At 44.7% G+C, this 27,362-nt stretch overlaps 27 non-coding genes across 27 annotated transcripts; 14 read left to right on the forward strand and 13 right to left on the reverse strand.

The window, feature by feature from the left end:
* The first annotated feature begins 203 nt into the window (after positions 1 to 203).
* TRNAS-GCU (transfer RNA serine (anticodon GCU)) lies at positions 204 to 285 on the forward strand. The gene has a single exon. It is a non-coding gene; the product is annotated as a tRNA-Ser (tRNA).
* A 212-nt stretch (positions 286 to 497) lies between these two features.
* Positions 498 to 571, reverse strand: TRNAT-AGU (transfer RNA threonine (anticodon AGU)). The gene has a single exon. It is a non-coding gene; the product is annotated as a tRNA-Thr (tRNA).
* Positions 572 to 1,964: 1,393 nt separating this feature from the next.
* On the forward strand, positions 1,965 to 2,046 carry TRNAS-GCU (transfer RNA serine (anticodon GCU)). Its single transcript has one exon. It is a non-coding gene; the product is annotated as a tRNA-Ser (tRNA).
* A 1,679-nt stretch (positions 2,047 to 3,725) lies between these two features.
* On the forward strand, positions 3,726 to 3,807 carry TRNAS-GCU (transfer RNA serine (anticodon GCU)). The gene has a single exon. It is a non-coding gene; the product is annotated as a tRNA-Ser (tRNA).
* Positions 3,808 to 4,019: 212 nt separating this feature from the next.
* Positions 4,020 to 4,093, reverse strand: TRNAT-AGU (transfer RNA threonine (anticodon AGU)). The gene has a single exon. It is a non-coding gene; the product is annotated as a tRNA-Thr (tRNA).
* Positions 4,094 to 7,541: 3,448 nt separating this feature from the next.
* Positions 7,542 to 7,615, reverse strand: TRNAT-AGU (transfer RNA threonine (anticodon AGU)). Its single transcript has one exon. It is a non-coding gene; the product is annotated as a tRNA-Thr (tRNA).
* Positions 7,616 to 9,008: 1,393 nt separating this feature from the next.
* Positions 9,009 to 9,090, forward strand: TRNAS-GCU (transfer RNA serine (anticodon GCU)). Its single transcript has one exon. It is a non-coding gene; the product is annotated as a tRNA-Ser (tRNA).
* Positions 9,091 to 9,302: 212 nt separating this feature from the next.
* Positions 9,303 to 9,376, reverse strand: TRNAT-AGU (transfer RNA threonine (anticodon AGU)). Its single transcript has one exon. It is a non-coding gene; the product is annotated as a tRNA-Thr (tRNA).
* A 1,393-nt stretch (positions 9,377 to 10,769) lies between these two features.
* Positions 10,770 to 10,851, forward strand: TRNAS-GCU (transfer RNA serine (anticodon GCU)). Its single transcript has one exon. It is a non-coding gene; the product is annotated as a tRNA-Ser (tRNA).
* A 212-nt stretch (positions 10,852 to 11,063) lies between these two features.
* TRNAT-AGU (transfer RNA threonine (anticodon AGU)) lies at positions 11,064 to 11,137 on the reverse strand. Its single transcript has one exon. It is a non-coding gene; the product is annotated as a tRNA-Thr (tRNA).
* Positions 11,138 to 12,530: 1,393 nt separating this feature from the next.
* TRNAS-GCU (transfer RNA serine (anticodon GCU)) lies at positions 12,531 to 12,612 on the forward strand. Its single transcript has one exon. It is a non-coding gene; the product is annotated as a tRNA-Ser (tRNA).
* A 212-nt stretch (positions 12,613 to 12,824) lies between these two features.
* On the reverse strand, positions 12,825 to 12,898 carry TRNAT-AGU (transfer RNA threonine (anticodon AGU)). Its single transcript has one exon. It is a non-coding gene; the product is annotated as a tRNA-Thr (tRNA).
* Positions 12,899 to 14,291: 1,393 nt separating this feature from the next.
* TRNAS-GCU (transfer RNA serine (anticodon GCU)) lies at positions 14,292 to 14,373 on the forward strand. The gene has a single exon. It is a non-coding gene; the product is annotated as a tRNA-Ser (tRNA).
* A 1,679-nt stretch (positions 14,374 to 16,052) lies between these two features.
* TRNAS-GCU (transfer RNA serine (anticodon GCU)) lies at positions 16,053 to 16,134 on the forward strand. The gene has a single exon. It is a non-coding gene; the product is annotated as a tRNA-Ser (tRNA).
* Positions 16,135 to 16,346: 212 nt separating this feature from the next.
* Positions 16,347 to 16,420, reverse strand: TRNAT-AGU (transfer RNA threonine (anticodon AGU)). The gene has a single exon. It is a non-coding gene; the product is annotated as a tRNA-Thr (tRNA).
* A 1,393-nt stretch (positions 16,421 to 17,813) lies between these two features.
* On the forward strand, positions 17,814 to 17,895 carry TRNAS-GCU (transfer RNA serine (anticodon GCU)). The gene has a single exon. It is a non-coding gene; the product is annotated as a tRNA-Ser (tRNA).
* A 212-nt stretch (positions 17,896 to 18,107) lies between these two features.
* TRNAT-AGU (transfer RNA threonine (anticodon AGU)) lies at positions 18,108 to 18,181 on the reverse strand. The gene has a single exon. It is a non-coding gene; the product is annotated as a tRNA-Thr (tRNA).
* Positions 18,182 to 19,574: 1,393 nt separating this feature from the next.
* TRNAS-GCU (transfer RNA serine (anticodon GCU)) lies at positions 19,575 to 19,656 on the forward strand. The gene has a single exon. It is a non-coding gene; the product is annotated as a tRNA-Ser (tRNA).
* A 212-nt stretch (positions 19,657 to 19,868) lies between these two features.
* On the reverse strand, positions 19,869 to 19,942 carry TRNAT-AGU (transfer RNA threonine (anticodon AGU)). Its single transcript has one exon. It is a non-coding gene; the product is annotated as a tRNA-Thr (tRNA).
* A 1,393-nt stretch (positions 19,943 to 21,335) lies between these two features.
* TRNAS-GCU (transfer RNA serine (anticodon GCU)) lies at positions 21,336 to 21,417 on the forward strand. Its single transcript has one exon. It is a non-coding gene; the product is annotated as a tRNA-Ser (tRNA).
* A 212-nt stretch (positions 21,418 to 21,629) lies between these two features.
* Positions 21,630 to 21,703, reverse strand: TRNAT-AGU (transfer RNA threonine (anticodon AGU)). Its single transcript has one exon. It is a non-coding gene; the product is annotated as a tRNA-Thr (tRNA).
* A 1,393-nt stretch (positions 21,704 to 23,096) lies between these two features.
* On the forward strand, positions 23,097 to 23,178 carry TRNAS-GCU (transfer RNA serine (anticodon GCU)). Its single transcript has one exon. It is a non-coding gene; the product is annotated as a tRNA-Ser (tRNA).
* A 212-nt stretch (positions 23,179 to 23,390) lies between these two features.
* TRNAT-AGU (transfer RNA threonine (anticodon AGU)) lies at positions 23,391 to 23,464 on the reverse strand. The gene has a single exon. It is a non-coding gene; the product is annotated as a tRNA-Thr (tRNA).
* A 1,393-nt stretch (positions 23,465 to 24,857) lies between these two features.
* Positions 24,858 to 24,939, forward strand: TRNAS-GCU (transfer RNA serine (anticodon GCU)). The gene has a single exon. It is a non-coding gene; the product is annotated as a tRNA-Ser (tRNA).
* Positions 24,940 to 25,151: 212 nt separating this feature from the next.
* On the reverse strand, positions 25,152 to 25,225 carry TRNAT-AGU (transfer RNA threonine (anticodon AGU)). The gene has a single exon. It is a non-coding gene; the product is annotated as a tRNA-Thr (tRNA).
* Positions 25,226 to 26,618: 1,393 nt separating this feature from the next.
* On the forward strand, positions 26,619 to 26,700 carry TRNAS-GCU (transfer RNA serine (anticodon GCU)). The gene has a single exon. It is a non-coding gene; the product is annotated as a tRNA-Ser (tRNA).
* A 212-nt stretch (positions 26,701 to 26,912) lies between these two features.
* Positions 26,913 to 26,986, reverse strand: TRNAT-AGU (transfer RNA threonine (anticodon AGU)). Its single transcript has one exon. It is a non-coding gene; the product is annotated as a tRNA-Thr (tRNA).
* Between the last annotated feature and the right edge of the window lie 376 nt (positions 26,987 to 27,362).

Genomic DNA, 27,362 nt, shown 5'->3' on the forward strand with positions numbered 1-27,362 from the left:
CTTTACACCCTTGATTGCATTTGTAACATTTGATTATACCCTTGGCAGAAAAGGAAGAATGAAGCTTTTGTCACAATGAATTGACAGCACGGAAGCAAGGTGCTCTATTAGGAGGTGAGAAACGGCATCCTGCTTGTGTCTTTTCCTCAAGTTTCTGCTTGTGACATGCAGCTCCCAAAATCAAAGCTCGCAAGCTTGCTGTGGATGAGGTGGCCGAGTGGTTAAGGCGATGGACTGCTAATCCATTGTGCTCTGCATGCATGGGTTCGAATCCCATCCTCATCGAGCCCTTTGTCTAAAGGTGCATTGTTTTGTGCTTGCCGTGGACACCAGGCTGGCATAACCTAGGCTAAAAGGTCCAGCAAACTCGCAGGGCTTTGAAGAGATCAGCTGGAAGCATCAAGAGCAGGGCTGCTGCCTAAACCATGCCATTGCGGCACAAAGCTCCCGAGGCCACTCTTAAAACCTTTTCAAGGGCTTAATCTGCAGCCAAAGAAAGGCGCTGCTGAGAGTCGAACTCAGGATCTCCTGTTTACTAGACAGGCGCTTTAACCAACTAAGCCACAGCACCACACCCGGACACTGTGCTCGTGCCAAAGGCAGACTTGTGTCAGCACAGGCACAGAACAGTTGTGAGGAACTTCTTGACAAATGTTACGCACATCAAGCTTCAAAATCTCTAGCGCAGCATGAAAGGCAGAGGAGGAGATAGCAAAGGAGACTATGCAACGTCCTTTTGAACTCATCACTCCTCCAAAAGTTGTTGTTTTTTTCTTTTTCTTCTTTTTTCATTGCTTATTTTTCTTAGCTGTTTGGTGCCAAGAAAAACCAGCTTACGAGTAGCTTGAAAACTTTCCAGCTTTGTACATTGCTTCATTTTTGCTAAAAGGTTTAAGAGCCAAGGCTACAACTCAGATATCTCTTGTGAAGTCAAGAGGTAACAGTGGGCCAATCCCACCTAATCTTATTTTAAACAGGCAGAGTCTGTGCTCTAGAATCAAACAATGGACCGAAAATAAAAGAAGGTGGGAAAAACCAATTTGCCCATCTTTTGGCTTCCACTCCCGTGAAGATGAAATGCATGCGGGCAAAAAGATTTGGGGAAGGAAACTATCTGCATCTTGCTTCAGACCGTTTCTTACGCTTCTAACTTTTCATTTGTCCCTTGGAAGACAGCAGGCAGACATCCTCCTGTTTTTGGAAGAACACAGAGTCCTTGATCTAGAGCTAATCAACAGGCTGAAAATGAACAAAGATGGGGAAGAAAAATAGGAACGCTGCCATTTTTCATACATCCTCCACCCTTGACGTTTGAATTCATGATCGCCAAGAGGAGTTTGTGAATATGACTATTTGTGGAAAGACATCCTGCATGTGTCTTTTAACCAAATGAATCATTGCCCGAGGTGAAGTCAAAGGGAACAGATACTGAAGCGGTGACAAGAGTTTTGGGACCCCAACCACAGTCAAACACTTTGCATTCATGTAAAAATGCCAGCCAGGTAGGAGAAAAGTGTAGACTTGAAATTGATGGTTGAGCTACATCTCTGAATGTCCTGGCAAAAGAGTGGCTCCATCCAGGCGAATTTCTCTTGACGCGGGCACAGTTCATCATCTAGAGCCAATAAAAAAGGAACAGCAGAAAGTGAAAAAAAAAGATGGGGAATACATGACATTTTGCACCTGTTGACGCTTCCTAATTCCATGCCGTTAGACTGCGTGTCTGCAGCAAAGTTGGTGAGCATTACTACTTGTGACTTGCTTTACACCCTTGATTGCATTTGTAACATTTGATTATACCCTTGGCAGAAAAGGAAGAATGAAGCTTTTGTCACAATGAATTGACAGCACGGAAGCAAGGTGCTCTATTAGGAGGTGAGAAACGGCATCCTGCTTGTGTCTTTTCCTCAAGTTTCTGCTTGTGACATGCAGCTCCCAAAATCAAAGCTCGCAAGCTTGCTGTGGATGAGGTGGCCGAGTGGTTAAGGCGATGGACTGCTAATCCATTGTGCTCTGCATGCATGGGTTCGAATCCCATCCTCATCGAGCCCTTCGTCTAAAGGTGCACTGTTTTGTGCTTGCCGTGGACACCAGGCTGGCATAACCTAGGCTAAAAGGTCCAGCAAACTCGCAGGGCTTTGAAGAGATCAGCTGGAAGCATCAAGAGCAGGGCTGCTGCCTAAACCATGCCATTGCGGCACAAAGCTCCCGAGGCCACTCTTAAAACCTTTTCAAGGGCTTAATCTGCAGCCAAAGAAAGGCGCTGCTGAGAGTCAAACTCAGGATCTCCTGTTTACTAGACAGGCGCTTTAACCAACTAAGCCACAGCACCACACCCGGACACTGTGCTCGTGCCAAAGGCAGACTTGTGTCAGCACAGGCACAGAACAGTTGTGAGGAACTTCTTGACAAATGTTACGCACATCAAGCTTCAAAATCTCTAACGCAGCATGAAAGGCAGAGGAGGAGATAGCAAAGGAGACTATGCAACGTCCTTTTGAACTCATCACTCCTCCAAAAGTTGTTGTTTTTTTCTTTTTCTTCTTTTTTCATTGCTTATTTTTCTTAGCTGTTTGGTGCCAAGAAAAACCAGCTTACGAGTAGCTTGAAAACTTTCCAGCTTTGTACATTGCTTCATTTTTGCCAAAAGGTTTAAGAGCCAAGGCTACAACTCAGATATCTCTTGTGAAGTCAAGAGGTAACAGTGGGCCAATCCCACCTAATCTTATTTTAAACAGGCAGAGTCTGTGCTCTAGAATCAAACAATGGACCGAAAATAAAAGAAGGTGGGAAAAGCCAATTTGCCCATCTTTTGGCTTCCACTCCTGTGAAGATGAAATGCATGCGGGCAAAAAGATTTGGGGAAGGAAACTATCTGCATCTTGCTTCAGACCGTTTCTTACGCTTCTAACTTTTCATTTGTCCCTTGGAAGACAGCAGGCAGACATCCTCCTGTTTTTGGAAGAACACAGAGTCCTTGATCTAGAGCTAATCAACAGGCTGAAAATGAACAAAGATGGGGAAGAAAAATAGGAACGCTGCCATTTTTCATACATCCTCCACCCTTGACGTTTGAATTCATGATCGCCAAGAGGAGTTTGTGAATATGACTATTTGTGGAAAGACATCCTGCATGTGTCTTTTAACCAAATGAATCATTGCCCGAGGTGAAGTCAAAGGGAACAGATACTGAAGCGGTGACAAGAGTTTTGGGACCCCAACCACAGTCAAACACTTTGCATTCATGTAAAAATGCCAGCCAGGTAGGAGAAAAGTGTAGACTTGAAATTGATGGTTGAGCTACATCTCTGAATGTCCTGGCAAAAGAGTGGCTCCATCCAGGCGAATTTCTCTTGACGCGGGCACAGTTCATCATCTAGAGCCAATAAAAAAGGAACAGCAGAAAGTGAAAAAAAAAGATGGGGAATACATGACATTTTGCACCTGTTGACGCTTCCTAATTCCATGCCGTTAGACTGCGTGTCTGCAGCAAAGTTGGTGAGCATTACTACTTGTGACTTGCTTTACACCCTTGATTGCATTTGTAACATTTGATTATACCCTTGGCAGAAAAGGAAGAATGAAGCTTTTGTCACAATGAATTGACAGCACGGAAGCAAGGTGCTCTATTAGGAGGTGAGAAACGGCATCCTGCTTGTGTCTTTTCCTCAAGTTTCTGCTTGTGACATGCAGCTCCCAAAATCAAAGCTCGCAAGCTTGCTGTGGATGAGGTGGCCGAGTGGTTAAGGCGATGGACTGCTAATCCATTGTGCTCTGCATGCATGGGTTCGAATCCCATCCTCATCGAGCCCTTCGTCTAAAGGTGCACTGTTTTGTGCTTGCCGTGGACACCAGGCTGGCATAACCTAGGCTAAAAGGTCCAGCAAACTCGCAGGGCTTTGAAGAGATCAGCTGGAAGCATCAAGAGCAGGGCTGCTGCCTAAACCATGCCATTGTGGCAAAAAGCTCCCGAGGCCACTCTTAAAACCTTTTCAAAGGCTTAATCTGCAGCCAAAGAAAGGCACTGCTGAGAGTCGAACTCAGGATCTCCTGTTTACTAGACAGGCGCTTTAACCAACTAAGCCACAGCACCACACCCAGACACTGTGCTCGTGCCAAAGGCAGACTTGTGTCAGCACAGGCACAGAACAGTTGTGAGGAACTTCTTGACAAATGTTACGCACATCAAGCTTCAAAATCTCTAACGCAGCATGAAAGGCAGAGGAGGAGATAGCAAAGGAGACTATGCAACGTCCTTTTGAACTCATCACTCCTCCAAAAGTTGTTGTTTTTTTCTTTTTCTTCTTTTTTCATTGCTTATTTTTCTTAGCTGTTTGGTGCCAAGAAAAACCAGCTTACGAGTAGCTTGAAAACTTTCCAGCTTTGTACATTGCTTCATTTTTGCTAAAAGGTTTAAGAGCCAAGGCTACAACTCAGATATCTCTTGTGAAGTCAAGAGGTAACAGTGGGCCAATCCCACCTAATCTTATTTTAAACAGGCAGAGTCTGTGCTCTAGAATCAAACAATGGACCGAAAATAAAAGAAGGTGGGAAAAACCAATTTGCCCATCTTTTGGCTTCCACTCCCGTGAAGATGAAATGCATGCGGGCAAAAAGATTTGGGGAAGGAAACTATCTGCATCTTGCTTCAGACCGTTTCTTACGCTTCTAACTTTTCATTTGTCCCTTGGAAGACAGCAGGCAGACATCCTCCTGTTTTTGGAAGAACACAGAGTCCTTGATCTAGAGCTAATCAACAGGCTGAAAATGAACAAAGATGGGGAAGAAAAATAGGAACGCTGCCATTTTTCATACATCCTCCACCCTTGACGTTTGAATTCATGATCGCCAAGAGGAGTTTGTGAATATGACTATTTGTGGAAAGACATCCTGCATGTGTCTTTTAACCAAATGAATCATTGCCCGAGGTGAAGTCAAAGGGAACAGATACTGAAGCGGTGACAAGAGTTTTGGGACCCCAACCACAGTCAAACACTTTGCATTCATGTAAAAATGCCAGCCAGGTAGGAGAAAAGTGTAGACTTGAAATTGATGGTTGAGCTACATCTCTGAATGTCCTGGCAAAAGAGTGGCTCCATCCAGGCGAATTTCTCTTGACGCGGGCACAGTTCATCATCTAGAGCCAATAAAAAAGGAACAGCAGAAAGTGAAAAAAAAAGATGGGGAATACATGACATTTTGCACCTGTTGACGCTTCCTAATTCCATGCCGTTAGACTGCGTGTCTGCAGCAAAGTTGGTGAGCATTACTACTTGTGACTTGCTTTACACCCTTGATTGCATTTGTAACATTTGATTATACCCTTGGCAGAAAAGGAAGAATGAAGCTTTTGTCACAATGAATTGACAGCACGGAAGCAAGGTGCTCTATTAGGAGGTGAGAAACGGCATCCTGCTTGTGTCTTTTCCTCAAGTTTCTGCTTGTGACATGCAGCTCCCAAAATCAAAGCTCGCAAGCTTGCTGTGGATGAGGTGGCCGAGTGGTTAAGGCGATGGACTGCTAATCCATTGTGCTCTGCATGCATGGGTTCGAATCCCATTCTCATCGAGCCCTTCGTCTAAAGGTGCACTGTTTTGTGCTTGCCGTGGACACCAGGCTGGCATAACCTAGGCTAAAAGGTCCAGCAAACTCGCAGGGCTTTGAAGAGATCAGCTGGAAGCATCAAGAGCAGGGCTGCTGCCTAAACCATGCCATTGCGGCACAAAGCTCCCGAGGCCACTCTTAAAACCTTTTCAAGGGCTTAATCTGCAGCCAAAGAAAGGCGCTGCTGAGAGTCAAACTCAGGATCTCCTGTTTACTAGACAGGCGCTTTAACCAACTAAGCCACAGCACCACACCCGGACACTGTGCTCGTGCCAAAGGCAGACTTGTGTCAGCACAGGCACAGAACAGTTGTGAGGAACTTCTTGACAAATGTTACGCACATCAAGCTTCAAAATCTCTAACGCAGCATGAAAGGCAGAGGAGGAGATAGCAAAGGAGACTATGCAACGTCCTTTTGAACTCATCACTCCTCCAAAAGTTGTTGTTTTTTTCTTTTTCTTCTTTTTTCATTGCTTATTTTTCTTAGCTGTTTGGTGCCAAGAAAAACCAGCTTACGAGTAGCTTGAAAACTTTCCAGCTTTGTACATTGCTTCATTTTTGCTAAAAGGTTTAAGAGCCAAGGCTACAACTCAGATATCTCTTGTGAAGTCAAGAGGTAACAGTGGGCCAATCCCACCTAATCTTATTTTAAACAGGCAGAGTCTGTGCTCTAGAATCAAACAATGGACCGAAAATAAAAGAAGGTGGGAAAAACCAATTTGCCCATCTTTTGGCTTCCACTCCCGTGAAGATGAAATGCATGCGGGCAAAAAGATTTGGGGAAGGAAACTATCTGAATCTTGCTTCAGACCGTTTCTTACGCTTCTAACTTTTCATTTGTCCCTTGGAAGACAGCAGGCAGACATCCTCCTGTTTTTGGAAGAACACAGAGTCCTTGATCTAGAGCTAATCAACAGGCTGAAAATGAACAAAGATGGGGAAGAAAAATAGGAACGCTGCCATTTTTCATACATCCTCCACCCTTGACGTTTGAATTCATGATCGCCAAGAGGAGTTTGTGAATATGACTATTTGTGGAAAGACATCCTGCATGTGTCTTTTAACCAAATGAATCATTGCCCGAGGTGAAGTCAAAGGGAACAGATACTGAAGCGGTGACAAGAGTTTTGGGACCCCAACCACAGTCAAACACTTTGCATTCATGTAAAAATGCCAGCCAGGTAGGAGAAAAGTGTAGACTTGAAATTGATGGTTGAGCTACATCTCTGAATGTCCTGGCAAAAGAGTGGCTCCATCCAGGCGAATTTCTCTTGACGCGGGCACAGTTCATCATCTAGAGCCAATAAAAAAGGAACAGCAGAAAGTGAAAAAAAAAGATGGGGAATACAGGACATTTTGCACCTGTTGACGCTTCCTAATTCCATGCCGTTAGACTGCGTGTCTGCAGCAAAGTTGGTGAGCATTACTACTTGTGACTTGCTTTACACCCTTGATTGCATTTGTAACATTTGATTATACCCTTGGCAGAAAAGGAAGAATGAAGCTTTTGTCACAATGAATTGACAGCACGGAAGCAAGGTGCTCTATTAGGAGGTGAGAAACGGCATCCTGCTTGTGTCTTTTCCTCAAGTTTCTGCTTGTGACATGCAGCTCCCAAAATCAAAGCTCGCAAGCTTGCTGTGGATGAGGTGGCCGAGTGGTTAAGGCGATGGACTGCTAATCCATTGTGCTCTGCATGCATGGGTTCAAATCCCATCCTCATCGAGCCCTTCGTCTAAAGGTGCATTGTTTTGTGCTTGCCGTGGACACCAGGCTGGCATAACCTAGGCTAAAAGGTCCAGCAAACTCGCAGGGCTTTGAAGAGATCAGCTGGAAGCATCAAGAGCAGGGCTGCTGCCTAAACCATGCCATTGCGGCACAAAGCTCCCGAGGCCACTCTTAAAACCTTTTCAAGGGCTTAATCTGCAGCCAAAGAAAGGCGCTGCTGAGAGTCGAACTCAGGATCTCCTGTTTACTAGACAGGCGCTTTAACCAACTAAGCCACAGCACCACACCCGGACACTGTGCTCGTGCCAAAGGCAGACTTGTGTCAGCACAGGCACAGAACAGTTGTGAGGAACTTCTTGACAAATGTTACGCACATCAAGCTTCAAAATCTCTAGCGCAGCATGAAAGGCAGAGGAGGAGATAGCAAAGGAGACTATGCAACGTCCTTTTGAACTCATCACTCCTCCAAAAGTTGTTGTTTTTTTCTTTTTCTTCTTTTTTCATTGCTTATTTTTCTTAGCTGTTTGGTGCCAAGAAAAACCAGCTTACGAGTAGCTTGAAAACTTTCCAGCTTTGTACATTGCTTCATTTTTGCTAAAAGGTTTAAGAGCCAAGGCTACAACTCAGATATCTCTTGTGAAGTCAAGAGGTAACAGTGGGCCAATCCCACCTAATCTTATTTTAAACAGGCAGAGTCTGTGCTCTAGAATCAAACAATGGACCGAAAATAAAAGAAGGTGGGAAAAACCAATTTGCCCATCTTTTGGCTTCCACTCCCGTGAAGATGAAATGCATGCGGGCAAAAAGATTTGGGGAAGGAAACTATCTGCATCTTGCTTCAGACCGTTTCTTACGCTTCTAACTTTTCATTTGTCCCTTGGAAGACAGCAGGCAGACATCCTCCTGTTTTTGGAAGAACACAGAGTCCTTGATCTAGAGCTAATCAACAGGCTGAAAATGAACAAAGATGGGGAAGAAAAATAGGAACGCTGCCATTTTTCATACATCCTCCACCCTTGACGTTTGAATTCATGATCGCCAAGAGGAGTTTGTGAATATGACTATTTGTGGAAAGACATCCTGCATGTGTCTTTTAACCAAATGAATCATTGCCCGAGGTGAAGTCAAAGGGAACAGATACTGAAGCGGTGACAAGAGTTTTGGGACCCCAACCACAGTCAAACACTTTGCATTCATGTAAAAATGCCAGCCAGGTAGGAGAAAAGTGTAGACTTGAAATTGATGGTTGAGCTACATCTCTGAATGTCCTGGCAAAAGAGTGGCTCCATCCAGGCGAATTTCTCTTGACGCGGGCACAGTTCATCATCTAGAGCCAATAAAAAAGGAACAGCAGAAAGTGAAAAAAAAAGATGGGGAATACATGACATTTTGCACCTGTTGACGCTTCCTAATTCCATGCCGTTAGACTGCGTGTCTGCAGCAAAGTTGGTGAGCATTACTACTTGTGACTTGCTTTACACCCTTGATTGCATTTGTAACATTTGATTATACCCTTGGCAGAAAAGGAAGAATGAAGCTTTTGTCACAATGAATTGACAGCACGGAAGCAAGGTGCTCTATTAGGAGGTGAGAAACGGCATCCTGCTTGTGTCTTTTCCTCAAGTTTCTGCTTGTGACATGCAGCTCCCAAAATCAAAGCTCGCAAGCTTGCTGTGGATGAGGTGGCCGAGTGGTTAAGGCGATGGACTGCTAATCCATTGTGCTCTGCATGCATGGGTTCGAATCCCATCCTCATCGAGCCCTTCGTCTAAAGGTGCACTGTTTTGTGCTTGCCGTGGACACCAGGCTGGCATAACCTAGGCTAAAAGGTCCAGCAAACTCGCAGGGCTTTGAAGAGATCAGCTGGAAGCATCAAGAGCAGGGCTGCTGCCTAAACCATGCCATTGCGGCACAAAGCTCCCGAGGCCACTCTTAAAACCTTTTCAAGGGCTTAATCTGCAGCCAAAGAAAGGCGCTGCTGAGAGTCGAACTCAGGATCTCCTGTTTACTAGACAGGCGCTTTAACCAACTAAGCCACAGCACCACACCCGGACACTGTGCTCGTGCCAAAGGCAGACTTGTGTCAGCACAGGCACAGAACAGTTGTGAGGAACTTCTTGACAAATGTTACGCACATCAAGCTTCAAAATCTCTAACGCAGCATGAAAGGCAGAGGAGGAGATAGCAAAGGAGACTATGCAACGTCCTTTTGAACTCATCACTCCTCCAAAAGTTGTTGTTTTTTTCTTTTTCTTCTTTTTTCATTGCTTATTTTTCTTAGCTGTTTGGTGCCAAGAAAAACCAGCTTACGAGTAGCTTGAAAACTTTCCAGCTTTGTACATTGCTTCATTTTTGCTAAAAGGTTTAAGAGCCAAGGCTACAACTCAGATATCTCTTGTGAAGTCAAGAGGTAACAGTGGGCCAATCCCACCTAATCTTATTTTAAACAGGCAGAGTCTGTGCTCTAGAATCAAACAATGGACCGAAAATAAAAGAAGGTGGGAAAAACCAATTTGCCCATCTTTTGGCTTCCACTCCCGTGAAGATGAAATGCATGCGGGCAAAAAGATTTGGGGAAGGAAACTATCTGCATCTTGCTTCAGACCGTTTCTTACGCTTCTAACTTTTCATTTGTCCCTTGGAAGACAGCAGGCAGACATCCTCCTGTTTTTGGAAGAACACAGAGTCCTTGATCTAGAGCTAATCAACAGGCTGAAAATGAACAAAGATGGGGAAGAAAAATAGGAACGCTGCCATTTTTCATACATCCTCCACCCTTGACGTTTGAATTCATGATCGCCAAGAGGAGTTTGTGAATATGACTATTTGTGGAAAGACATCCTGCATGTGTCTTTTAACCAAATGAATCATTGCCCGAGGTGAAGTCAAAGGGAACAGATACTGAAGCGGTGACAAGAGTTTTGGGACCCCAACCACAGTCAAACACTTTGCATTCATGTAAAAATGCCAGCCAGGTAGGAGAAAAGTGTAGACTTGAAATTGATGGTTGAGCTACATCTCTGAATGTCCTGGCAAAAGAGTGGCTCCATCCAGGCGAATTTCTCTTGACGCGGGCACAGTTCATCATCTAGAGCCAATAAAAAAGGAACAGCAGAAAGTGAAAAAAAAAGATGGGGAATACATGACATTTTGCACCTGTTGACGCTTCCTAATTCCATGCCGTTAGACTGCGTGTCTGCAGCAAAGTTGGTGAGCATTACTACTTGTGACTTGCTTTACACCCTTGATTGCATTTGTAACATTTGATTATACCCTTGGCAGAAAAGGAAGAATGAAGCTTTTGTCACAATGAATTGACAGCACGGAAGCAAGGTGCTCTATTAGGAGGTGAGAAACGGCATCCTGCTTGTGTCTTTTCCTCAAGTTTCTGCTTGTGACATGCAGCTCCCAAAATCAAAGCTCGCAAGCTTGCTGTGGATGAGGTGGCCGAGTGGTTAAGGCGATGGACTGCTAATCCATTGTGCTCTGCATGCATGGGTTCGAATCCCATCCTCATCGAGCCCTTCGTCTAAAGGTGCACTGTTTTGTGCTTGCCGTGGACACCAGGCTGGCATAACCTAGGCTAAAAGGTCCAGCAAACTCGCAGGGCTTTGAAGAGATCAGCTGGAAGCATCAAGAGCAGGGCTGCTGCCTAAACCATGCCATTGCGGCACAAAGCTCCCGAGGCCACTCTTAAAACCTTTTCAAGGGCTTAATCTGCAGCCAAAGAAAGGCGCTGCTGAGAGTCGAACTCAGGATCTCCTGTTTACTAGACAGGCGCTTTAACCAACTAAGCCACAGCACCACACCCGGACACTGTGCTCGTGCCAAAGGCAGACTTGTGTCAGCACAGGCACAGAACAGTTGTGAGGAACTTCTTGACAAATGTTACGCACATCAAGCTTCAAAATCTCTAGCGCAGCATGAAAGGCAGAGGAGGAGATAGCAAAGGAGACTATGCAACGTCCTTTTGAACTCATCACTCCTCCAAAAGTTGTTGTTTTTTTCTTTTTCTTCTTTTTTCATTGCTTATTTTTCTTAGCTGTTTGGTGCCAAGAAAAACCAGCTTACGAGTAGCTTGAAAACTTTCCAGCTTTGTACATTGCTTCATTTTTGCTAAAAGGTTTAAGAGCCAAGGCTACAACTCAGATATCTCTTGTGAAGTCAAGAGGTAACAGTGGGCCAATCCCACCTAATCTTATTTTAAACAGGCAGAGTCTGTGCTCTAGAATCAAACAATGGACCGAAAATAAAAGAAGGTGGGAAAAACCAATTTGCCCATCTTTTGGCTTCCACTCCCGTGAAGATGAAATGCATGCGGGCAAAAAGATTTGGGGAAGGAAACTATCTGCATCTTGCTTCAGACCGTTTCTTACGCTTCTAACTTTTCATTTGTCCCTTGGAAGACAGCAGGCAGACATCCTCCTGTTTTTGGAAGAACACAGAGTCCTTGATCTAGAGCTAATCAACAGGCTGAAAATGAACAAAGATGGGGAAGAAAAATAGGAACGCTGCCATTTTTCATACATCCTCCACCCTTGACGTTTGAATTCATGATCGCCAAGAGGAGTTTGTGAATATGACTATTTGTGGAAAGACATCCTGCATGTGTCTTTTAACCAAATGAATCATTGCCCGAGGTGAAGTCAAAGGGAACAGATACTGAAGCGGTGACAAGAGTTTTGGGACCCCAACCACAGTCAAACACTTTGCATTCATGTAAAAATGCCAGCCAGGTAGGAGAAAAGTGTAGACTTGAAATTGATGGTTGAGCTACATCTCTGAATGTCCTGGCAAAAGAGTGGCTCCATCCAGGCGAATTTCTCTTGACGCGGGCACAGTTCATCATTTAGAGCCAATAAAAAAGGAACAGCAGAAAGTGAAAAAAAAAGATGGGGAATACATGACATTTTGCACCTGTTGACGCTTCCTAATTCCATGCCGTTAGACTGCGTGTCTGCAGCAAAGTTGGTGAGCATTACTACTTGTGACTTGCTTTACACCCTTGATTGCATTTGTAACATTTGATTATACCCTTGGCAGAAAAGGAAGAATGAAGCTTTTGTCACAATGAATTGACAGCACGGAAGCAAGGTGCTCTATTAGGAGGTGAGAAACGGCATCCTGCTTGTGTCTTTTCCTCAAGTTTCTGCTTGTGACATGCAGCTCCCAAAATCAAAGCTCGCAAGCTTGCTGTGGATGAGGTGGCCGAGTGGTTAAGGCGATGGACTGCTAATCCATTGTGCTCTGCATGCATGGGTTCGAATCCCATCCTCATCGAGCCCTTCGTCTAAAGGTGCACTGTTTTGTGCTTGCCGTGGACACCAGGCTGGCATAACCTAGGCTAAAAGGTCCAGCAAACTCGCAGGGCTTTGAAGAGATCAGCTGGAAGCATCAAGAGCAGGGCTGCTGCCTAAACCATGCCATTGCGGCACAAAGCTCCCGAGGCCACTCTTAAAACCTTTTCAAGGGCTTAATCTGCAGCCAAAGAAAGGCGCTGCTGAGAGTCGAACTCAGGATCTCCTGTTTACTAGACAGGCGCTTTAACCAACTAAGCCACAGCACCACACCCGGACACTGTGCTCGTGCCAAAGGCAGACTTGTGTCAGCACAGGCACAGAACAGTTGTGAGGAACTTCTTGACAAATGTTACGCACATCAAGCTTCAAAATCTCTAACGCAGCATGAAAGGCAGAGGAGGAGATAGCAAAGGAGACTATGCAACGTCCTTTTGAACTCATCACTCCTCCAAAAGTTGTTGTTTTTTTCTTTTTCTTCTTTTTTCATTGCTTATTTTTCTTAGCTGTTTGGTGCCAAGAAAAACCAGCTTACGAGTAGCTTGAAAACTTTCCAGCTTTGTACATTGCTTCATTTTTGCTAAAAGGTTTAAGAGCCAAGGCTACAACTCAGATATCTCTTGTGAAGTCAAGAGGTAACAGTGGGCCAATCCCACCTAATCTTATTTTAAACAGGCAGAGTCTGTGCTCTAGAATCAAACAATGGACCGAAAATAAAAGAAGGTGGGAAAAACCAATTTGCCCATCTTTTGGCTTCCACTCCCGTGAAGATGAAATGCATGCGGGCAAAAAGATTTGGGGAAGGAAACTATCTGCATCTTGCTTCAGACCGTTTCTTACGCTTCTAACTTTTCATTTGTCCCTTGGAAGACAGCAGGCAGACATCCTCCTGTTTTTGGAAGAACACAGAGTCCTTGATCTAGAGCTAATCAACAGGCTGAAAATGAACAAAGATGGGGAAGAAAAATAGGAACGCTGCCATTTTTCATACATCCTCCACCCTTGACGTTTGAATTCATGATCGCCAAGAGGAGTTTGTGAATATGACTATTTGTGGAAAGACATCCTGCATGTGTCTTTTAACCAAATGAATCATTGCCCGAGGTGAAGTCAAAGGGAACAGATACTGAAGCGGTGACAAGAGTTTTGGGACCCCAACCACAGTCAAACACTTTGCATTCATGTAAAAATGCCAGCCAGGTAGGAGAAAAGTGTAGACTTGAAATTGATGGTTGAGCTACATCTCTGAATGTCCTGGCAAAAGAGTGGCTCCATCCAGGCGAATTTCTCTTGACGCGGGCACAGTTCATCATCTAGAGCCAATAAAAAAGGAACAGCAGAAAGTGAAAAAAAAAGATGGGGAATACATGACATTTTGCACCTGTTGACGCTTCCTAATTCCATGCCGTTAGACTGCGTGTCTGCAGCAAAGTTGGTGAGCATTACTACTTGTGACTTGCTTTACACCCTTGATTGCATTTGTAACATTTGATTATACCCTTGGCAGAAAAGGAAGAATGAAGCTTTTGTCACAATGAATTGACAGCACGGAAGCAAGGTGCTCTATTAGGAGGTGAGAAACGGCATCCTGCTTGTGTCTTTTCCTCAAGTTTCTGCTTGTGACATGCAGCTCCCAAAATCAAAGCTCGCAAGCTTGCTGTGGATGAGGTGGCCGAGTGGTTAAGGCGATGGACTGCTAATCCATTGTGCTCTGCATGCATGGGTTCGAATCCCATCCTCATCGAGCCCTTCGTCTAAAGGTGCACTGTTTTGTGCTTGCCGTGGACACCAGGCTGGCATAACCTAGGCTAAAAGGTCCAGCAAACTCGCAGGGCTTTGAAGAGATCAGCTGGAAGCATCAAGAGCAGGGCTGCTGCCTAAACCATGCCATTGCGGCACAAAGCTCCCGAGGCCACTCTTAAAACCTTTTCAAGGGCTTAATCTGCAGCCAAAGAAAGGCGCTGCTGAGAGTCAAACTCAGGATCTCCTGTTTACTAGACAGGCGCTTTAACCAACTAAGCCACAGCACCACACCCGGACACTGTGCTCGTGCCAAAGGCAGACTTGTGTCAGCACAGGCACAGAACAGTTGTGAGGAACTTCTTGACAAATGTTACGCACATCAAGCTTCAAAATCTCTAACGCAGCATGAAAGGCAGAGGAGGAGATAGCAAAGGAGACTATGCAACGTCCTTTTGAACTCATCACTCCTCCAAAAGTTGTTGTTTTTTTCTTTTTCTTCTTTTTTCATTGCTTATTTTTCTTAGCTGTTTGGTGCCAAGAAAAACCAGCTTACGAGTAGCTTGAAAACTTTCCAGCTTTGTACATTGCTTCATTTTTGCTAAAAGGTTTAAGAGCCAAGGCTACAACTCAGATATCTCTTGTGAAGTCAAGAGGTAACAGTGGGCCAATCCCACCTAATCTTATTTTAAACAGGCAGAGTCTGTGCTCTAGAATCAAACAATGGACCGAAAATAAAAGAAGGTGGGAAAAACCAATTTGCCAATCTTTTGGCTTCCACTCCTGTGAAGATGAAATGCATGCGGGCAAAAAGATTTGGGGAAGGAAACTATCTGCATCTTGCTTCAGACCGTTTCTTACGCTTCTAACTTTTCATTTGTCCCTTGGAAGACAGCAGGCAGACATCCTCCTGTTTTTGGAAGAACACAGAGTCCTTGATCTAGAGCTAATCAACAGGCTGAAAATGAACAAAGATGGGGAAGAAAAATAGGAACGCTGCCATTTTTCATACATCCTCCACCCTTGACGTTTGAATTCATGATCGCCAAGAGGAGTTTGTGAATATGACTATTTGTGGAAAGACATCCTGCATGTGTCTTTTAACCAAATGAATCATTGCCCGAGGTGAAGTCAAAGGGAACAGATACTGAAGCGGTGACAAGAGTTTTGGGACCCCAACCACAGTCAAACACTTTGCATTCATGTAAAAATGCCAGCCAGGTAGGAGAAAAGTGTAGACTTGAAATTGATGGTTGAGCTACATCTCTGAATGTCCTGGCAAAAGAGTGGCTCCATCCAGGCGAATTTCTCTTGACGCGGGCACAGTTCATCATCTAGAGCCAATAAAAAAGGAACAGCAGAAAGTGAAAAAAAAAGATGGGGAATACATGACATTTTGCACCTGTTGACGCTTCCTAATTCCATGCCGTTAGACTGCGTGTCTGCAGCAAAGTTGGTGAGCATTACTACTTGTGACTTGCTTTACACCCTTGATTGCATTTGTAACATTTGATTATACCCTTGGCAGAAAAGGAAGAATGAAGCTTTTGTCACAATGAATTGACAGCACGGAAGCAAGGTGCTCTATTAGGAGGTGAGAAACGGCATCCTGCTTGTGTCTTTTCCTCAAGTTTCTGCTTGTGACATGCAGCTCCCAAAATCAAAGCTCGCAAGCTTGCTGTGGATGAGGTGGCCGAGTGGTTAAGGCGATGGACTGCTAATCCATTGTGCTCTGCATGCATGGGTTCGAATCCCATCCTCATCGAGCCCTTCGTCTAAAGGTGCACTGTTTTGTGCTTGCCGTGGACACCAGGCTGGCATAACCTAGGCTAAAAGGTCCAGCAAACTCGCAGGGCTTTGAAGAGATCAGCTGGAAGCATCAAGAGCAGGGCTGCTGCCTAAACCATGCCATTGCGGCACAAAGCTCCCGAGGCCACTCTTAAAACCTTTTCAAGGGCTTAATCTGCAGCCAAAGAAAGGCGCTGCTGAGAGTCGAACTCAGGATCTCCTGTTTACTAGACAGGCGCTTTAACCAACTAAGCCACAGCACCACAACCGGACACTGTGCTCGTGCCAAAGGCAGACTTGTGTCAGCACAGGCACAGAACAGTTGTGAGGAACTTCTTGACAAATGTTACGCACATCAAGCTTCAAAATCTCTAACGCAGCATGAAAGGCAGAGGAGGAGATAGCAAAGGAGACTATGCAACGTCCTTTTGAACTCATCACTCCTCCAAAAGTTGTTGTTTTTTTCTTTTTCTTCTTTTTTCATTGCTTATTTTTCTTAGCTGTTTGGTGCCAAGAAAAACCAGCTTACGAGTAGCTTGAAAACTTTCCAGCTTTGTACATTGCTTCATTTTTGCTAAAAGGTTTAAGAGCCAAGGCTACAACTCAGATATCTCTTGTGAAGTCAAGAGGTAACAGTGGGCCAATCCCACCTAATCTTATTTTAAACAGGCAGAGTCTGTGCTCTAGAATCAAACAATGGACCGAAAATAAAAGAAGGTGGGAAAAACCAATTTGCCCATCTTTTGGCTTCCACTCCCGTGAAGATGAAATGCATGCGGGCAAAAAGATTTGGGGAAGGAAACTATCTGCATCTTGCTTCAGACCGTTTCTTACGCTTCTAACTTTTCATTTGTCCCTTGGAAGACAGCAGGCAGACATCCTCCTGTTTTTGGAAGAACACAGAGTCCTTGATCTAGAGCTAATCAACAGGCTGAAAATGAACAAAGATGGGGAAGAAAAATAGGAACGCTGCCATTTTTCATACATCCTCCACCCTTGACGTTTGAATTCATGATCGCCAAGAGGAGTTTGTGAATATGACTATTTGTGGAAAGACATCCTGCATGTGTCTTTTAACCAAATGAATCATTGCCCGAGGTGAAGTCAAAGGGAACAGATACTGAAGCGGTGACAAGAGTTTTGGGACCCCAACCACAGTCAAACACTTTGCATTCATGTAAAAATGCCAGCCAGGTAGGAGAAAAGTGTAGACTTGAAATTGATGGTTGAGCTACATCTCTGAATGTCCTGGCAAAAGAGTGGCTCCATCCAGGCGAATTTCTCTTGACGCGGGCACAGTTCATCATCTAGAGCCAATAAAAAAGGAACAGCAGAAAGTGAAAAAAAAAGATGGGGAATACATGACATTTTGCACCTGTTGACGCTTCCTAATTCCATGCCGTTAGACTGCGTGTCTGCAGCAAAGTTGGTGAGCATTACTACTTGTGACTTGCTTTACACCCTTGATTGCATTTGTAACATTTGATTATACCCTTGGCAGAAAAGGAAGAATGAAGCTTTTGTCACAATGAATTGACAGCACGGAAGCAAGGTGCTCTATTAGGAGGTGAGAAACGGCATCCTGCTTGTGTCTTTTCCTCAAGTTTCTGCTTGTGACATGCAGCTCCCAAAATCAAAGCTCGCAAGCTTGCTGTGGATGAGGTGGCCGAGTGGTTAAGGCGATGGACTGCTAATCCATTGTGCTCTGCATGCATGGGTTCGAATCCCATCCTCATCGAGCCCTTCGTCTAAAGGTGCACTGTTTTGTGCTTGCCGTGGACACCAGGCTGGCATAACCTAGGCTAAAAGGTCCAGCAAACTCGCAGGGCTTTGAAGAGATCAGCTGGAAGCATCAAGAGCAGGGCTGCTGCCTAAACCATGCCATTGCGGCACAAAGCTCCCGAGGCCACTCTTAAAACCTTTTCAAGGGCTTAATCTGCAGCCAAAGAAAGGCGCTGCTGAGAGTCGAACTCAGGATCTCCTGTTTACTAGACAGGCGCTTTAACCAACTAAGCCACAGCACCACACCCGGACACTGTGCTCGTGCCAAAGGCAGACTTGTGTCAGCACAGGCACAGAACAGTTGTGAGGAACTTCTTGACAAATGTTACGCACATCAAGCTTCAAAATCTCTAACGCAGCATGAAAGGCAGAGGAGGAGATAGCAAAGGAGACTATGCAACGTCCTTTTGAACTCATCACTCCTCCAAAAGTTGTTGTTTTTTTCTTTTTCTTCTTTTTTCATTGCTTATTTTTCTTAGCTGTTTGGTGCCAAGAAAAACCAGCTTACGAGTAGCTTGAAAACTTTCCAGCTTTGTACATTGCTTCATTTTTGCTAAAAGGTTTAAGAGCCAAGGCTACAACTCAGATATCTCTTGTGAAGTCAAGAGGTAACAGTGGGCCAATCCCACCTAATCTTATTTTAAACAGGCAGAGTCTGTGCTCTAGAATCAAACAATGGACCGAAAATAAAAGAAGGTGGGAAAAACCAATTTGCCCATCTTTTGGCTTCCACTCCCGTGAAGATGAAATGCATGCGGGCAAAAAGATTTGGGGAAGGAAACTATCTGCATCTTGCTTCAGACCGTTTCTTACGCTTCTAACTTTTCATTTGTCCCTTGGAAGACAGCAGGCAGACATCCTCCTGTTTTTGGAAGAACACAGAGTCCTTGATCTAGAGCTAATCAACAGGCTGAAAATGAACAAAGATGGGGAAGAAAAATAGGAACGCTGCCATTTTTCATACATCCTCCACCCTTGACGTTTGAATTCATGATCGCCAAGAGGAGTTTGTGAATATGACTATTTGTGGAAAGACATCCTGCATGTGTCTTTTAACCAAATGAATCATTGCCCGAGGTGAAGTCAAAGGGAACAGATACTGAAGCGGTGACAAGAGTTTTGGGACCCCAACCACAGTCAAACACTTTGCATTCATGTAAAAATGCCAGCCAGGTAGGAGAAAAGTGTAGACTTGAAATTGATGGTTGAGCTACATCTCTGAATGTCCTGGCAAAAGAGTGGCTCCATCCAGGCGAATTTCTCTTGACGCGGGCACAGTTCATCATTTAGAGCCAATAAAAAAGGAACAGCAGAAAGTGAAAAAAAAAGATGGGGAATACATGACATTTTGCACCTGTTGACGCTTCCTAATTCCATGCCGTTAGACTGCGTGTCTGCAGCAAAGTTGGTGAGCATTACTACTTGTGACTTGCTTTACACCCTTGATTGCATTTGTAACATTTGATTATACCCTTGGCAGAAAAGGAAGAATGAAGCTTTTGTCACAATGAATTGACAGCACGGAAGCAAGGTGCTCTATTAGGAGGTGAGAAACGGCATCCTGCTTGTGTCTTTTCCTCAAGTTTCTGCTTGTGACATGCAGCTCCCAAAATCAAAGCTCGCAAGCTTGCTGTGGATGAGGTGGCCGAGTGGTTAAGGCGATGGACTGCTAATCCATTGTGCTCTGCATGCATGGGTTCGAATCCCATCCTCATCGAGCCCTTCGTCTAAAGGTGCACTGTTTTGTGCTTGCCGTGGACACCAGGCTGGCATAACCTAGGCTAAAAGGTCCAGCAAACTCGCAGGGCTTTGAAGAGATCAGCTGGAAGCATCAAGAGCAGGGCTGCTGCCTAAACCATGCCATTGCGGCACAAAGCTCCCGAGGCCACTCTTAAAACCTTTTCAAGGGCTTAATCTGCAGCCAAAGAAAGGCGCTGCTGAGAGTCGAACTCAGGATCTCCTGTTTACTAGACAGGCGCTTTAACCAACTAAGCCACAGCACCACACCCGGACACTGTGCTCGTGCCAAAGGCAGACTTGTGTCAGCACAGGCACAGAACAGTTGTGAGGAACTTCTTGACAAATGTTACGCACATCAAGCTTCAAAATCTCTAACGCAGCATGAAAGGCAGAGGAGGAGATAGCAAAGGAGACTATGCAACGTCCTTTTGAACTCATCACTCCTCCAAAAGTTGTTGTTTTTTTCTTTTTCTTCTTTTTTCATTGCTTATTTTTCTTAGCTGTTTGGTGCCAAGAAAAACCAGCTTACGAGTAGCTTGAAAACTTTCCAGCTTTGTACATTGCTTCATTTTTGCTAAAAGGTTTAAGAGCCAAGGCTACAACTCAGATATCTCTTGTGAAGTCAAGAGGTAACAGTGGGCCAATCCCACCTAATCTTATTTTAAACAGGCAGAGTCTGTGCTCTAGAATCAAACAATGGACCGAAAATAAAAGAAGGTGGGAAAAACCAATTTGCCCATCTTTTGGCTTCCACTCCCGTGAAGATGAAATGCATGCGGGCAAAAAGATTTGGGGAAGGAAACTATCTGCATCTTGCTTCAGACCGTTTCTTACGCTTCTAACTTTTCATTTGTCCCTTGGAAGACAGCAGGCAGACATCCTCCTGTTTTTGGAAGAACACAGAGTCCTTGATCTAGAGCTAATCAACAGGCTGAAAATGAACAAAGATGGGGAAGAAAAATAGGAACGCTGCCATTTTTCATACATCCTCCACCCTTGACGTTTGAATTCATGATCGCCAAGAGGAGTTTGTGAATATGACTATTTGTGGAAAGACATCCTGCATGTGTCTTTTAACCAAATGAATCATTGCCCGAGGTGAAGTCAAAGGGAACAGATACTGAAGCGGTGACAAGAGTTTTGGGACCCCAACCACAGTCAAACACTTTGCATTCATGTAAAAATGCCAGCCAGGTAGGAGAAAAGTGTAGACTTGAAATTGATGGTTGAGCTACATCTCTGAATGTCCTGGCAAAAGAGTGGCTCCATCCAGGCGAATTTCTCTTGACGCGGGCACAGTTCATCATCTAGAGCCAATAAAAAAGGAACAGCAGAAAGTGAAAAAAAAAGATGGGGAATACATGACATTTTGCACCTGTTGACGCTTCCTAATTCCATGCCGTTAGACTGCGTGTCTGCAGCAAAGTTGGTGAGCATTACTACTTGTGACTTGCTTTACACCCTTGATTGCATTTGTAACATTTGATTATACCCTTGGCAGAAAAGGAAGAATGAAGCTTTTGTCACAATGAATTGACAGCACGGAAGCAAGGTGCTCTATTAGGAGGTGAGAAACGGCATCCTGCTTGTGTCTTTTCCTCAAGTTTCTGCTTGTGACATGCAGCTCCCAAAATCAAAGCTCGCAAGCTTGCTGTGGATGAGGTGGCCGAGTGGTTAAGGCGATGGACTGCTAATCCATTGTGCTCTGCATGCATGGGTTCGAATCCCATCCTCATCGAGCCCTTCGTCTAAAGGTGCACTGTTTTGTGCTTGCCGTGGACACCAGGCTGGCATAACCTAGGCTAAAAGGTCCAGCAAACTCGCAGGGCTTTGAAGAGATCAGCTGGAAGCATCAAGAGCAGGGCTGCTGCCTAAACCATGCCATTGCGGCACAAAGCTCCCGAGGCCACTCTTAAAACCTTTTCAAGGGCTTAATCTGCAGCCAAAGAAAGGCGCTGCTGAGAGTCGAACTCAGGATCTCCTGTTTACTAGACAGGCGCTTTAACCAACTAAGCCACAGCACCACACCCGGACACTGTGCTCGTGCCAAAGGCAGACTTGTGTCAGCACAGGCACAGAACAGTTGTGAGGAACTTCTTGACAAATGTTACGCACATCAAGCTTCAAAATCTCTAACGCAGCATGAAAGGCAGAGGAGGAGATAGCAAAGGAGACTATGCAACGTCCTTTTGAACTCATCACTCCTCCAAAAGTTGTTGTTTTTTTCTTTTTCTTCTTTTTTCATTGCTTATTTTTCTTAGCTGTTTGGTGCCAAGAAAAACCAGCTTACGAGTAGCTTGAAAACTTTCCAGCTTTGTACATTGCTTCATTTTTGCTAAAAGGTTTAAGAGCCAAGGCTACAACTCAGATATCTCTTGTGAAGTCAAGAGGTAACAGTGGGCCAATCCCACCTAATCTTATTTTAAACAGGCAGAGTCTGTGCTCTAGAATCAAACAATGGACCGAAAATAAAAGAAGGTGGGAAAAACCAATTTGCCCATCTTTTGGCTTCCACTCCCGTGAAGATGAAATGCATGCGGGCAAAAAGATTTGGGGAAGGAAACTATCTGCATCTTGCTTCAGACCGTTTCTTACGCTTCTAACTTTTCATTTGTCCCTTGGAAGACAGCAGGCAGACATCCTCCTGTTTTTGGAAGAACACAGAGTCCTTGATCTAGAGCTAATCAACAGGCTGAAAATGAACAAAGATGGGGAAGAAAAATAGGAACGCTGCCATTTTTCATACATCCTCCACCCTTGACGTTTGAATTCATGATCGCCAAGAGGAGTTTGTGAATATGACTATTTGTGGAAAGACATCCTGCATGTGTCTTTTAACCAAATGAATCATTGCCCGAGGTGAAGTCAAAGGGAACAGATACTGAAGCGGTGACAAGAGTTTTGGGACCCCAACCACAGTCAAACACTTTGCATTCATGTAAAAATGCCAGCCAGGTAGGAGAAAAGTGTAGACTTGAAATTGATGGTTGAGCTACATCTCTGAATGTCCTGGCAAAAGAGTGGCTCCATCCAGGCGAATTTCTCTTGACGCGGGCACAGTTCATCATCTAGAGCCAATAAAAAAGGAACAGCAGAAAGTGAAAAAAAAAGATGGGGAATACATGACATTTTGCACCTGTTGACGCTTCCTAATTCCATGCCGTTAGACTGCGTGTCTGCAGCAAAGTTGGTGAGCATTACTACTTGTGACTTGCTTTACACCCTTGATTGCATTTGTAACATTTGATTATACCCTTGGCAGAAAAGGAAGAATGAAGCTTTTGTCACAATGAATTGACAGCACGGAAGCAAGGTGCTCTATTAGGAGGTGAGAAACGGCATCCTGCTTGTGTCTTTTCCTCAAGTTTCTGCTTGTGACATGCAGCTCCCAAAATCAAAGCTCGCAAGCTTGCTGTGGATGAGGTGGCCGAGTGGTTAAGGCGATGGACTGCTAATCCATTGTGCTCTGCATGCATGGGTTCGAATCCCATCCTCATCGAGCCCTTCGTCTAAAGGTGCACTGTTTTGTGCTTGCCGTGGACACCAGGCTGGCATAACCTAGGCTAAAAGGTCCAGCAAACTCGCAGGGCTTTGAAGAGATCAGCTGGAAGCATCAAGAGCAGGGCTGCTGCCTAAACCATGCCATTGCGGCACAAAGCTCCCGAGACCACTCTTAAAACCTTTTCAAGGGCTTAATCTGCAGCCAAAGAAAGGCGCTGCTGAGAGTCGAACTCAGGATCTCCTGTTTACTAGACAGGCGCTTTAACCAACTAAGCCACAGCACCACACCCGGACACTGTGCTCGTGCCAAAGGCAGACTTGTGTCAGCACAGGCACAGAACAGTTGTGAGGAACTTCTTGACAAATGTTACGCACATCAAGCTTCAAAATCTCTAACGCAGCATGAAAGGCAGAGGAGGAGATAGCAAAGGAGACTATGCAACGTCCTTTTGAACTCATCACTCCTCCAAAAGTTGTTGTTTTTTTCTTTTTCTTCTTTTTTCATTGCTTATTTTTCTTAGCTGTTTGGTGCCAAGAAAAACCAGCTTACGAGTAGCTTGAAAACTTTCCAGCTTTGTACATTGCTTCATTTTTGCTAAAAGGTTTAAGAGCCAAGGCTACAACTCAGATATCTCTTGTGAAGTCAAGAGGTAACAGTGGGCCAATCCCACCTAATCTTATTTTAAACAGGCAGAGTCTGTGCTCTAGAATCAAACAATGGACCGAAAATAAAAGAAGGTGGGAAAAACCAATTTGCCCATCTTTTGGCTTCCACTCCCGTGAAGATGAAATGCATGCGGGCAAAAAGATTTGGGGAAGGAAACTATCTGCATCTTGCTTCAGACCGTTTCTTACGCTTCTAACTTTTCATTTGTCCCTTGGAAGACAGCAGGCAGACATCCTCCTGTTTTTGGAAGAACACAGAGTCCTTGATCTAGAGCTAATCAACAGGCTGAAAATGAACAAAGATGGGGAAGAAAAATAGGAACGCTGCCATTTTTCATACATCCTCCACCCTTGACGTTTGAATTCATGATCGCCAAGAGGAGTTTGTGAATATGACTATTTGTGGAAAGACATCCTGCATGTGTCTTTTAACCAAATGAATCATTGCCCGAGGTGAAGTCAAAGGGAACAGATACTGAAGCGGTGACAAGAGTTTTGGGACCCCAACCACAGTCAAACACTTTGCATTCATGTAAAAATGCCAGCCAGGTAGGAGAAAAGTGTAGACTTGAAATTGATGGTTGAGCTACATCTCTGAATGTCCTGGCAAAAGAGTGGCTCCATCCAGGCGAATTTCTCTTGACGCGGGCACAGTTCATCATCTAGAGCCAATAAAAAAGGAACAGCAGAAAGTGAAAAAAAAAGATGGGGAATACATGACATTTTGCACCTGTTGACGCTTCCTAATTCCATGCCGTTAGACTGCGTGTCTGCAGCAAAGTTGGTGAGCATTACTACTTGTGACTTGCTTTACACCCTTGATTGCATTTGTAACATTTGATTATACCCTTGGCAGAAAAGGAAGAATGAAGCTTTTGTCACAATGAATTGACAGCACGGAAGCAAGGTGCTCTATTAGGAGGTGAGAAACGGCATCCTGCTTGTGTCTTTTCCTCAAGTTTCTGCTTGTGACATGCAGCTCCCAAAATCAAAGCTCGCAAGCTTGCTGTGGATGAGGTGGCCGAGTGGTTAAGGCGATGGACTGCTAATCCATTGTGCTCTGCATGCATGGGTTCGAATCCCATCCTCATCGAGCCCTTCGTCTAAAGGTGCACTGTTTTGTGCTTGCCGTGGACACCAGGCTGGCATAACCTAGGCTAAAAGGTCCAGCAAACTCGCAGGGCTTTGAAGAGATCAGCTGGAAGCATCAAGAGCAGGGCTGCTGCCTAAACCATGCCATTGCGGCACAAAGCTCCCGAGACCACTCTTAAAACCTTTTCAAGGGCTTAATCTGCAGCCAAAGAAAGGCACTGCTGAGAGTCGAACTCAGGATCTCCTGTTTACTAGACAGGCGCTTTAACCAACTAAGCCACAGCACCACACCCGGACACTGTGCTCGTGCCAAAGGCAGACTTGTGTCAGCACAGGCACAGAACAGTTGTGAGGAACTTCTTGACAAATGTTACGCACATCAAGCTTCAAAATCTCTAACGCAGCATGAAAGGCAGAGGAGGAGATAGCAAAGGAGACTATGCAACGTCCTTTTGAACTCATCACTCCTCCAAAAGTTGTTGTTTTTTTCTTTTTCTTCTTTTTTCATTGCTTATTTTTCTTAGCTGTTTGGTGCCAAGAAAAACCAGCTTACGAGTAGCTTGAAAACTTTCCAGCTTTGTACATTGCTTCATTTTTGCTAAAAGGTTTAAGAGCCAAGGCTACAACTCAGATATCTCTTGTGAAGTCAAGAGGTAACAGTGGGCCAATCCCACCTAATCTTATTTTAAACAGGCAGAGTCTGTGCTCTAGAATCAAACAATGGACCGAAAATAAAAGAAGGTGGGAAAAACCAATTTGCCCATCTTTTGGCTTCCACTCCCGTGAAGATGAAATGCATGCGGGCAAAAAGATTTGGGGAAGGAAACTATCTGCATCTTGCTTCAGACCGTTTCTTACGCTTCTAACTTTTCATTTGTCCCTTGGAAGACAGCAGGCAGACATCCTCCTGTTTTTGGAAGAACACAGAGTCCTTGATCTAGAGCTAATCAACAGGCTGAAAATGAACAAAGATGGGGAAGAAAAATAGGAACGCTGCCATTTTTCATACATCCTCCACCCTTGACGTTTGAATTCATGATCGCCAAGAGGAGTTTGTGAATATGACTATTTGTGGAAAGACATCCTGCATGTGTCTTTTAACCAAATGAATCATTGCCCGAGGTGAAGTCAAAGGGAACAGATACTGAAGCGGTGACAAGAGTTTTGGGACCCCAACCACAGTCAAACACTTTGCATTCATGTAAAAATGCCAGCCAGGTAGGAGAAAAGTGTAGACTTGAAATTGATGGTTGAGCTACATCTCTGAATGTCCTGGCAAAAGAGTGGCTCCATCCAGGCGAATTTCTCTTGACGCGGGCACAGTTCATCATCTAGAGCCAATAAAAAAGGAACAGCAGAAAGTGAAAAAAAAAGATGGGGAATACATGACATTTTGCACCTGTTGACGCTTCCTAATTCCATGCCGTTAGACTGCGTGTCTGCAGCAAAGTTGGTGAGCATTACTACTTGTGACTTGCTTTACACCCTTGATTGCATTTGTAACATTTGATTATACCCTTGGCAGAAAAGGAAGAATGAAGCTTTTGTCACAATGAATTGACAGCACGGAAGCAAGGTGCTCTATTAGGAGGTGAGAAACGGCATCCTGCTTGTGTCTTTTCCTCAAGTTTCTGCTTGTGACATGCAGCTCCCAAAATCAAAGCTCGCAAGCTTGCTGTGGATGAGGTGGCCGAGTGGTTAAGGCGATGGACTGCTAATCCATTGTGCTCTGCATGCATGGGTTCGAATCCCATCCTCATCGAGCCCTTCGTCTAAAGGTGCACTGTTTTGTGCTTGCCGTGGACACCAGGCTGGCATAACCTAGGCTAAAAGGTCCAGCAAACTCGCAGGGCTTTGAAGAGATCAGCTGGAAGCATCAAGAGCAGGGCTGCTGCCTAAACCATGCCATTGCGGCACAAAGCTCCCGAGGCCACTCTTAAAACCTTTTCAAAGGCTTAATCTGCAGCCAAAGAAAGGCGCTGCTGAGAGTCGAACTCAGGATCTCCTGTTTACTAGACAGGCGCTTTAACCAACTAAGCCACAGCACCACACCCGGACACTGTGCTCGTGCCAAAAGCAGACTTGTGTCAGCACAGGCACAGAACAGTTGTGAGGAACTTCTTGACAAATGTTACGCACATCAAGCTTCAAAATCTCTAACGCAGCATGAAAGGCAGAGGAGGAGATAGCAAAGGAGACTATGCAGCGTCCTTTTGAACTCATCACTCCTCCAAAAGTTGTTGTTTTTTTCTTTTTCTTCTTTTTTCATTGCTTATTTTTCTTAGCTGTTTGGTGCCAAGAAAAACCAGCTTACGAGTAGCTTGAAAACTTTCCAGCTTTGTACATTGCTTCTTTTTTGCTAAAAGGTTTAAGAGCCAAGGCTACAACTTAGATATCTCTTGTGAAGTCAAGAGGTAACAGTGG

Source organism: Staurois parvus, unplaced genomic scaffold, assembly GCF_062004578.1.
Source record: "Staurois parvus isolate SC_StPar_1 unplaced genomic scaffold, SC_StPar_1.0 ptg000020l, whole genome shotgun sequence".
NCBI classification, from domain to species: domain Eukaryota; kingdom Metazoa; phylum Chordata; class Amphibia; order Anura; family Ranidae; genus Staurois; species Staurois parvus.